Below are 9,412 nucleotides of genomic sequence, written 5' to 3'. Positions count from 1 at the left end.
CAGCCAGCAGAGCCTGCTTTGAATCTCCACTCTGGAGACGCAACACAGGAACACAGGAAAGTGGAGACTGAAACACCTCAGTGGAAAGGTGCTCTGACAAGCACCATCTGCTGGCCAGTCTGAAAATTGCATGGGCAAAAACTTTCTGCTCTCTGTATCCAAACCCTGGGTGAAAATCTGTGCCCCACTATTGAGTCCCTGGTCCGATTTTGAAAACTTAAGCTGGGCGATTTTAAAGACTGAGAATAAATTGAACCAATATCAAAGAAAAGCCATGAAAAGGGAACAATAGGCAAGAGAGAGAAATTGGCCATCAGAGTAAATTCACCAGCATATTCAGAGGCCTAAACATCAGGAAAAAATTACAAGCCATACTAAGAAACAGGAAGAGATGGTCAGCCAAAAGAACAAACCAAATATCCTGAAGAGATATAGGATTTAAGACAATTAATCAGTGATAATTATAAAACTCTCCTAAATCACTTCAAAGAATTTTAGAATATATGACTAAAGTAAAGGATATTAAGAAGACCCTGGGAGAGTATAAAGAACAATTTGAAAGCCTACAAAGAAAAGTAACAGAATTTATGGGAATGAAAGGCAAGATGGATGAGATTAAAATACAATCCAGGGAAGTGGACATGGCTCAACTGATAGAGCATCTGCCTATCATATGCGAGGACCAGGGTTCTAACCCAGGGCCTTCTGGCCCATGTGGTAAGCTGGCCCACGCGCAGTGCTGCCACATGCAAGGAGTGCTGTGCCATGCAGGGGTGTCCCCCACATAGGGGAGCCCCACGTGCAAGGAGTGCACCCGCATTGAGGCACCCTGTGTGAAAAATAGTGCAGCCCGTCCAGGAGTGGCGCCGCACACACAGAGAACTGATGCAGCAAGATGATGCAACAAAAAGAGACACAGGTTCCCAGTGCTGCTGAGAATGCAGACACAGAAGAACACACAGTGCATGGACATAAGAGAGCAGACCACAGGGGGGAAGGGCAGAAGGGGAGAGAAATAAATAAAATAAATCTTTAAAAAAATACAATAGAGGCACATAGGAGCCAATTTGAATTGCTTGAAGACAGAATTAGTGACTTCGAAGGCAGAACATCTGAACTGGAAAAGACAGTGAAAGAGAAAGAGAAGAGATTGGAAAAAATGGAACAGAGTCTTATGGAAATGAATGACAATGAGAAACGCACAAACATTTGCATTATTGGTTTCACAGAAGGAGAAGAGAATGGAAAATGAGCAGAAAGAACATTTGTGGAAATAATGACTGAAAACTTTCCTACCCTTATGAAGGACATACATATCAAAATCCAAGAAGGGCAATGCACCCCAAGAGAATAAATCCAAATAGACCTGCCCTGAGACACCTACTATTCAGAATGGCAAATATTAGAGATAGAGAGGATTCTAAATGATATTGCAGGGACAGATGCTGGACATTGCATATCCTGCCATAACCCACTGAATGTACTAGGGGGAGAGTGTAAACTACAATGTAAACTATAATCCATGTAGTGCAGCAGTGCTCCAAAATGTATTCACTAAATGCGATGAATGTGCCACAATGATGAAAGAGGTTGTTGATGTGGGAGGAGTTGGGGAGGTGGTGTGGGGTATGTGGGAACCTCTTATATTTTTTAATGTAACATTTTTTTGTGATCTATGTATCTTTTTTTAAAAAAGACAATTTCATAAATAAAATGTTTTTAAAAAAGAGAGAATTCTGAAAGCAGCAAGAGAAAAGCAAAGCATCCCATACAAGGGAAACTCAATAAGATTAAGTGGCAACCTCTCATCAGAAACCATGAAGGAGAGAAGAAAGTGGTATGATGTATTTAAGGTACTGAAAGAGAAAAACTGCCAACCAAGAATTCTGTGTCTGGCAAAGCTGTCCTTCACAAATGAGGATGACTTCGAAGTCTTCACAGACATAAAAAACCTGACAGAATATGTTACCAAAAGACCAGATTTACAAGAGATACTAAAGGGAGTGCCACAGTCTGCAAGGGAAAAACAAGGGCAAGCGATTTGGAGAAGAGTTTAGAAATGAAGATTATTAGGAAGGGTAAACTAAAGGATAAGAAGACAGACAATAGAATGGTATGACAACAGAGAACTGAAGGACAAAATGAGGTAAGCAATGCCTTTACAGTAATAACACTGAATGTTAATGAATTGAACTCCCCAATCAAAGACATAGACTGATAGAATGGATTAAAAAATACCAGCCACCTATATGTTGTCTACAAGAGACCCACCTCAGATATAAGGACACAACCAGGTTAAAATTGAAAGGTGGGGAAAGTGGCCATGGCTCAATCAGTTGGGCTCCCATCTACCATACAGGAGGCCCTGGGTTCCCGTCCTGGGGCCTACTGGTGAAGGCAGGCTCGCCTGCACACTGTGGAGAGCTGACTCAGCAAGGTGACCCAACATAAAAGGAGATAAGCAAAAACAGAGGAACATGCAGTGAGTGGACACAGAGAGCAGACAGCAAGCAAGCCACAAGGGGGGAGGGGAAGATAAAAATAAAATAAATACAGACACAGGAACCCACAGCAAATTGACACAGAGCAGACAGCTCGCAAAAAGCCACAAGGGGTGGGGGTGGGGGGGCGATAAATAAAAAAGTGAAAGGTGGGAAAAAGGTATTCCATACAAATAGTAACCAAAAAAGAGTGGAGTAGACCAGATAAATGTAAAATAAAATATTATAGTATATGAACCATAATTATTCAGTGCATCTGGCAAATTGTTCCTGTGATCAGTATTCTGTAAGTTTTTTCATACAAAATAAGTACTTGCTTTTAATTTAGGAAGATGTAGAAGAGATTTTTTGGGGATACTTCATTTTTCTTTAACCCTTTCTTATGCATATTTGTTAATTAAAATAATCCATCTGGATCAATAATGATTTAGCATGACTATTGCTCAACAAGATTTTGAGTTTTTCTGTCTCATAAAATTATGAGTCGGCATTTTGTTATTCCCTGTAATTCATTACAATGAGAAGTGAGGAATTCTCAAATAGGAATTTGATTATCCAGAAAGAATTATGGCCTAAGTGGAAATTAAATAATTAAACCAATAATTTATTTCATTCTTAGAAATTATTATGCCCAATAGTTAAATCTGTAATATAAAAATGAGAATTATGTTAATTTTTATTATATAAGAATTCTTATTTACATTTATAAATGTTTGTTGCTATATTATGTATTTCTTATAATTGATTATATTAAATTTAACCTGGCCTTGTACTCTCTTTTTAAAATTTGTAATTTCTTTCAATCTATATTTCTGTTTATTTTACAATTTTACAATAAAGTTCTTTTTAACAGCTAAAAAAAAGCCATTGATGACACACTTTGAATAGATCATATGGTATGTGAATATATCTCAATAAAACTACTTAATAAATAAATATATCATTGTGCAAGAATAGCTGGAAATAGCAGCTATGTATAGGAGGGGAAACAGAGAATGAGAGGTGAGGAATTTTCTTGTTTGGTTTTTGTTTTGATTTTTGTTTATTTTCATTATACTGAAATAATGAAAATGCTTTCACAATGATTGAAGTGACGAACACACAACTATGTAATTATACAAAATGCCATTATTGGATAAATTGTATGCTTTATTAATATGTATCAATAAAATTGATTTGTTTAAACACAACAACAACAACAAACAAGACACAAGTGAACAGATTGAAAAAGTTATCAAAAACCTCTCAAAGATGAAAAACCCATGACCAGATGGCTTCACTGGTGAATTCCACCCATTATTCAAGGATGATCTAATACCAATCTTGTTCAAGCTCTTCCAAAAAATTCAACAGGAAGGAATGCTACCAAACTCATTCTTTGAAGCCAACATCACCCGAATACCAAAATCAAGTAAAGATACTACAAAGAAAGAAAATTACAGACCAATTTCTCTAATGAATATAGTTGCGAAAGTCCTCAGCAAAATACTTGCAAGCCAAATTCAAAAGCACATTAAAAGAATTATACATCAGGATCAAGTGGGTTTTATCCCAGGTGGGCAAGGGTGATTCATCACAAGAAAATCAATTAGCATAATAAACCACAATAATAAACTGAAGAAGAAAAACCACATGATCCTCTCAATTGACACAGAAAAGACATTGGACAAAATACAGCATCCTTTCTTTCCTTTTTTTTTTTTCTTTTTCTTTTTTTTTTTTGAGGTGCTGGGGCCAGGGATTGAACCCGGGACCTTGTATGTGGGAAGCCAGAGCTCTACCACTGAGCCACATTGACTCCCAATACAGCATCCTTTCTTGATAGAACACTGTAAAAGATAGGAATAGACAGAAGCTTTCTCAATATGGTAGATTGCGTATATGAAAAACCCACATCTAGCATTGTACTCAAAAGTGAAGGACAAAAGCTTTCCTGCTGAGGTCAGGAACAAGACAAGGATGCCCACTGTCACCACTGTTATTCAATATTGTGCTAGAAGTTCTGGCTAGAGCAATTAGGCAAGAGACAGAAATAAAAGGTACCTGACTAGGAAAGGAAGAAGTAAAACTTTTGCTATTCTCTCTATCTAGAAAATCCCAAAAAAATCCAAAAGAAAACTACTAGAACTAATAGATGAGCTCAGCCAAGTGGTGGACTACAAGATTAATATGCAAAAATCAATAATGTTTCTATACAGTACTGATGAGCAATCTAAGGAGGAAGTCAGAAAAAAATTCCATTTAAAATAGTGACAAAAAGAATCAAATATTTAGGGATAAACTTGAGCAAACTTGATAAAACTGTATTCCAAAACTGCAAAACATTGCTGAAAGAAACCAAAAAAGTCATAAATAAAGGACATCCTGTGTTTATGAATTGGAAGACTAAATATTGTTAATATGTCAGTTCTATTCAACTGATTTACAGATTCAATGCAATTTCAATAAAAATCCCAAGAGCCTTTTTTGCAGAAATGGAAAAGACAATTATCAAATTTATTTGGAATGGTAAGGGGCTCCGAATAGACAAAAATGCTTTAAAAAGAAGAAGAAAGTTGGAGGACTCTTACTTCCTGACTTTAAAGCAAATTATTTAGGGAAGCAGATGTGGCTCAAATGATAGGACTTCTGCCATACCATATGGGAGGACCTGGATTCGACCTCTAGGGCCTCCTGGTAAAAAAGAAAAAGAGGAAGTATGCCTGCATGGCAAGCCAGTGCCTGCATGGCAAGCCCAGTACCTGCACAGTGAGCTGAGTGCCTGCACGGTGGGCCGAGTGTCTGTGTGAGTGCCCATGAAGTGAGCAGAGTGTCTACATGAGTGCCTGCATGGTGAGCTGAGTCCCCATGTGAGTGCCTGCATGGCAAGCCAAATATCCACGGGGTGAGCCGAGTGCATGTGTGAGTGCCTGTGTGGCAAGCCGAGTGCCTGCACAGTGAGCCATTGCCTGTGCAAGTGAGTCACCGAGCAAGATGATAACACACCAAAAGAGAGACAAAGGGGAAAGTCTAGGTGAAGTGCAGCAAAACCAGGAACTGAGGTGGTGCAGGTTACAGGGAACCTCTCACCAGCTCAAAGTTCCCCAGGACCAAATCCCAGTAAATCCTAGAGGAGAAAAATATGAGAAGAGAAGACAAAAAAAGAGAAATAGATACAGAAGATCACACAGCAAATTACTTAGCTACAGAGGTCAAAACAGTGTGGTGCTGGCATAAAGACAGATTGACCATTGGAACCAAATTGAGAACTCAGAAATTGACCCTCACATCCAGTCAAGTGATTTTTCACAAGGCGGTCAAGCCCACCCAGCTGGGCCAGAACAGTCTATTCAATAAATTGTGCTGGGAGAACTGGATATATCCAAAAGAAAGAAAGAGGACCCTGATCTCACACTTTATACAAAAATTAACTCAAAATGGATCAAGGACCTAAATAGAAAAGCCACAACCACAAAACTTCTAGAAGAAAATGTAGGGAAAAGTCTTCAAGATCTTATGGTAGGTGGTAATTTCTTAAACTTTACATCCAAAGCACAAGCAATGAAAGGAAAAATAGATAACTGGGACCTCCTCAAAATTAAACATTTTTGTTCTTTGAAAGACTTTGCCAATAACAAAAAAATAACTAACAAACAACCAAAAAAAGACTTTGCAAAGAAAGCGAAAAGGCAGCCTACTCAATGGGAGAAAATATTTGGAAACCACATATCTGACAAGGGTTTGATATCCATGTTATATAAAGAGATCATACAACTCAACGATAAAGGCAAGCAACCCAATTAAAAAGTGGGCAAAAGACTTGAACAGACATTTCTCCAAAAAGGAAATACAAATGGCCAAAAGAAACATTAAAAATGTTCGACATTGGAAGCGGATGTGGCTCAAGTGATGGAGCTTCCACCTGCCATATGGAAGGACCTGGGTTTGATCCCTGGGGCCTCCTGAAGATAAGGAAGAAGAGAAAGTGTGCCCACACAGCAAGCCAGTGCCTGTGCAAGTGTCTGCATGGTGAGCCAGTACCAACTCAAGTGAGTCATGGAGCAAGATGATGATGTATCAAAAGAGAGACAAGGGGACAGTCAAGGTGAAGCACAGCAGAGACCAGGAACTGAGGTGGCACAATTGACAGGGAAACTCTCTCCCCATCAGAGGTCTCCAGATCAAATCCTGCTGAATCCTAGAGGAGAAAAAATGACAAGAAAAGACAACACAGACAGCAAAAATAGCAGGGCAGGAGGAGGGGAAGGAGGAGAAATAAATAAATCTTTAAAAAATTTTTTCAACATGACTAGCTATTAGGGAAATGTAGATCAAAACTACAGTGAGACCATTTCACACCTTATACAATGGCCATCATCAAAAAACCCAGAAAACTACAAATGCTAAAGAAGATAGAGAACTAGGAACATTCCTTCACTGTTGGTGGGAATGTAGAATGGGGAAGCCTCTGTGGAAGTCAGTTTGGCATTACGTCAAGAAACTGAATATAGGGAAGCGGACTTGACCCAATGGTTAGGGCATCCGTCTCCCACGTGGGAGGTCTGCGGTTCAAACCCCAGGGCTTCTTGACCCATGTGGAGCTGGCCCATGCACAGTGCTGATGCGCACAAGGAGTGCCGTGCCACGCAGGGATGTCCCCTGTGTAGGGGAGCCCCACACACAAGGAGTGCGCCCCATAAGGAGAGCCGCCCAGCGTGAAAGAAAGTGCAGCCTGCCTAAGAATGGCACCACCCACACAGAGAGCTGACATCAGCAAGATGACGCAACAAAACGAAACACAGATTCCCGTGCCGCTGACAACAACAGAAACTGACAAAGAAGAAGACACAGCAAATAGACACAGAGAACAGACAACTGGGGTGGGAGTGGGGGGAAGGGAAGAGAAATAAATAAATCTTAAAAAAAATTTGAAAAAAGAAACTGAATATAGAACTACCATATGATCCAGTAATCCCATTATTAGGAATATATTCAGAAGAACTGAAAACAAGAAACTGACATTTGCATACAAATGTTTGTAGCAGCATTATTCACAATTGCTAAGATATAGAAACAGCCCAAGGGTCCAACACCTGAAGAATGGCTAAACAAAATGTGGTATAAATATATACACACAATGGAATACTATTCAACTGTAAGAAGAATTGAAATTGGGATGCATAGTACAAGATGGACGTAACGACATGGAGGATATTATGTTGAGTGAGATAAGCCAGACACACAAGGACAAATACTATATGGTCTCACTCACTAATATGAACCAAAATATGATGAGTAAACTCACAGAGGTAAACGCTAGAGTATAGGTTACTAGGAGATAGAATGTGTGTTGAGAATGGGAGCTGATGATGCTCAATGTATATAGAATTTTTAATGAGGTTTATTGTAAAAGTGTGAAGGGGAGTGGATTTGGCTCACTCAATTGAGTGCTGGCTTCCCACATTCAAGGTCCAGGGTTCAATTCCTGGCTCCAGTACCTAAAAAAAAAAAAAGTGTGAAAATGAAAAGAGTTGATGGTAACACATTACAGTGAGTATAACTAATACTGTTGATTTACAAATGAGATTGTGGCTGAAAGGTGTAGTTTGTGGATGTAAATATCAGTTGAAAGTAAACTAGAGAATAATCTAGGGTATGTATAACATAGTGATTTTGGTGGTGGGTGAAGACTGTGGTTAATAAAAAGACACCAAATGTAAGATATGGGCTATAGTTAGTAGTAATATTTTAACAATGCTCTTTCATTGCTTGTAACAAATATTTCACAACAATGCAAGGTGTTGGTGGTGGAGTAGTGTATGCGAGCCCTGTGCAATGATATGCATGTTTGTTTTCTAAGCTCACAATTTTACTATACACTTACTGTTTATGTATATTCATGTATGAATTACATCCTTCAATAAAATTTTATTTTAAAAATGTGGAGTCTAAGAATCTTTTTGTACAGAATATCATTTTATATCAGAAAACAACCAAATGTTTCAATCCAGTGCACATCAGGCATTACTGACATCCTCAACTATCTGAACCCTTGTGATTTTTTTCTTAATCAACTTTTTTTAAAAAAGTGAAATTAACTGACTAGAGTATTTAGAAAATGTGATCAGCAAACGTTAGCTTAGGTTGTGGCCCTCAGGTCTGTTTAGACAGAATCAGTAAACCACTTAGATCTTTAGACATGCACTGTACAATATCTTCAAACTATCATTGTTGTTGTTTTTTAAATGAACAGAATGTCTAGAGATAATAACTACAGTGTATTTCATGTGTGTGATTTTCTTAATTCTTATAGAGTTTATTAATTCTTGTAGTTCAACTCTAGTCAATTGACATCCTTGTTATATTTTCCCATGTGTTCTACATTTCAGTTTTGCAAAGATTGGGTGGCTTTTCCATGGTGTTTGCATGTTCAGCCCTTTTAAAAATTAACTTTGAAATTTCCGTCAATTTAAAGTAAATGATGTCTGAGTGTTACAGTAAAGATTATCAGGTCTCTTTCTTAAAGTTATAATAGCTAAAGTTTTGGCTGAATTGTTAATTTTATCTTTGAAATATTACATTAAGTATCTATCACTCTGGAGACTTGAGTTATCCCCAAACACAACACATTTTCTACCTATGAATTTTGCTGCACACAGAAGTACCCTTTCCCCGGGAAGTTGCTGTTTCATTTATTTGTATAGACTCTATCTGGAATACATAGCAGCTCTGCAAAGAAAGTTTCTAACAATGGGAACTTCTACATAGAAAAATCTCCATTTGTGTGCCAACTATGAATAATGGGGGGCGGATCTTATTCTATGGAATATGAAGGGAGGAGTATAAAGATTCTTTTGAAATTTTATTCACATCGTAGAACAGCAAATGACATCTCTACAGTATTTTTTGGTAAAGTAAACTACTTTTTGCCT

Source organism: Dasypus novemcinctus, chromosome 13, assembly GCF_030445035.2.
Source record: "Dasypus novemcinctus isolate mDasNov1 chromosome 13, mDasNov1.1.hap2, whole genome shotgun sequence".
In the NCBI taxonomy this organism is placed as follows: domain Eukaryota; kingdom Metazoa; phylum Chordata; class Mammalia; order Cingulata; family Dasypodidae; genus Dasypus; species Dasypus novemcinctus.
This window is presented reverse-complemented; position numbering follows the sequence as displayed.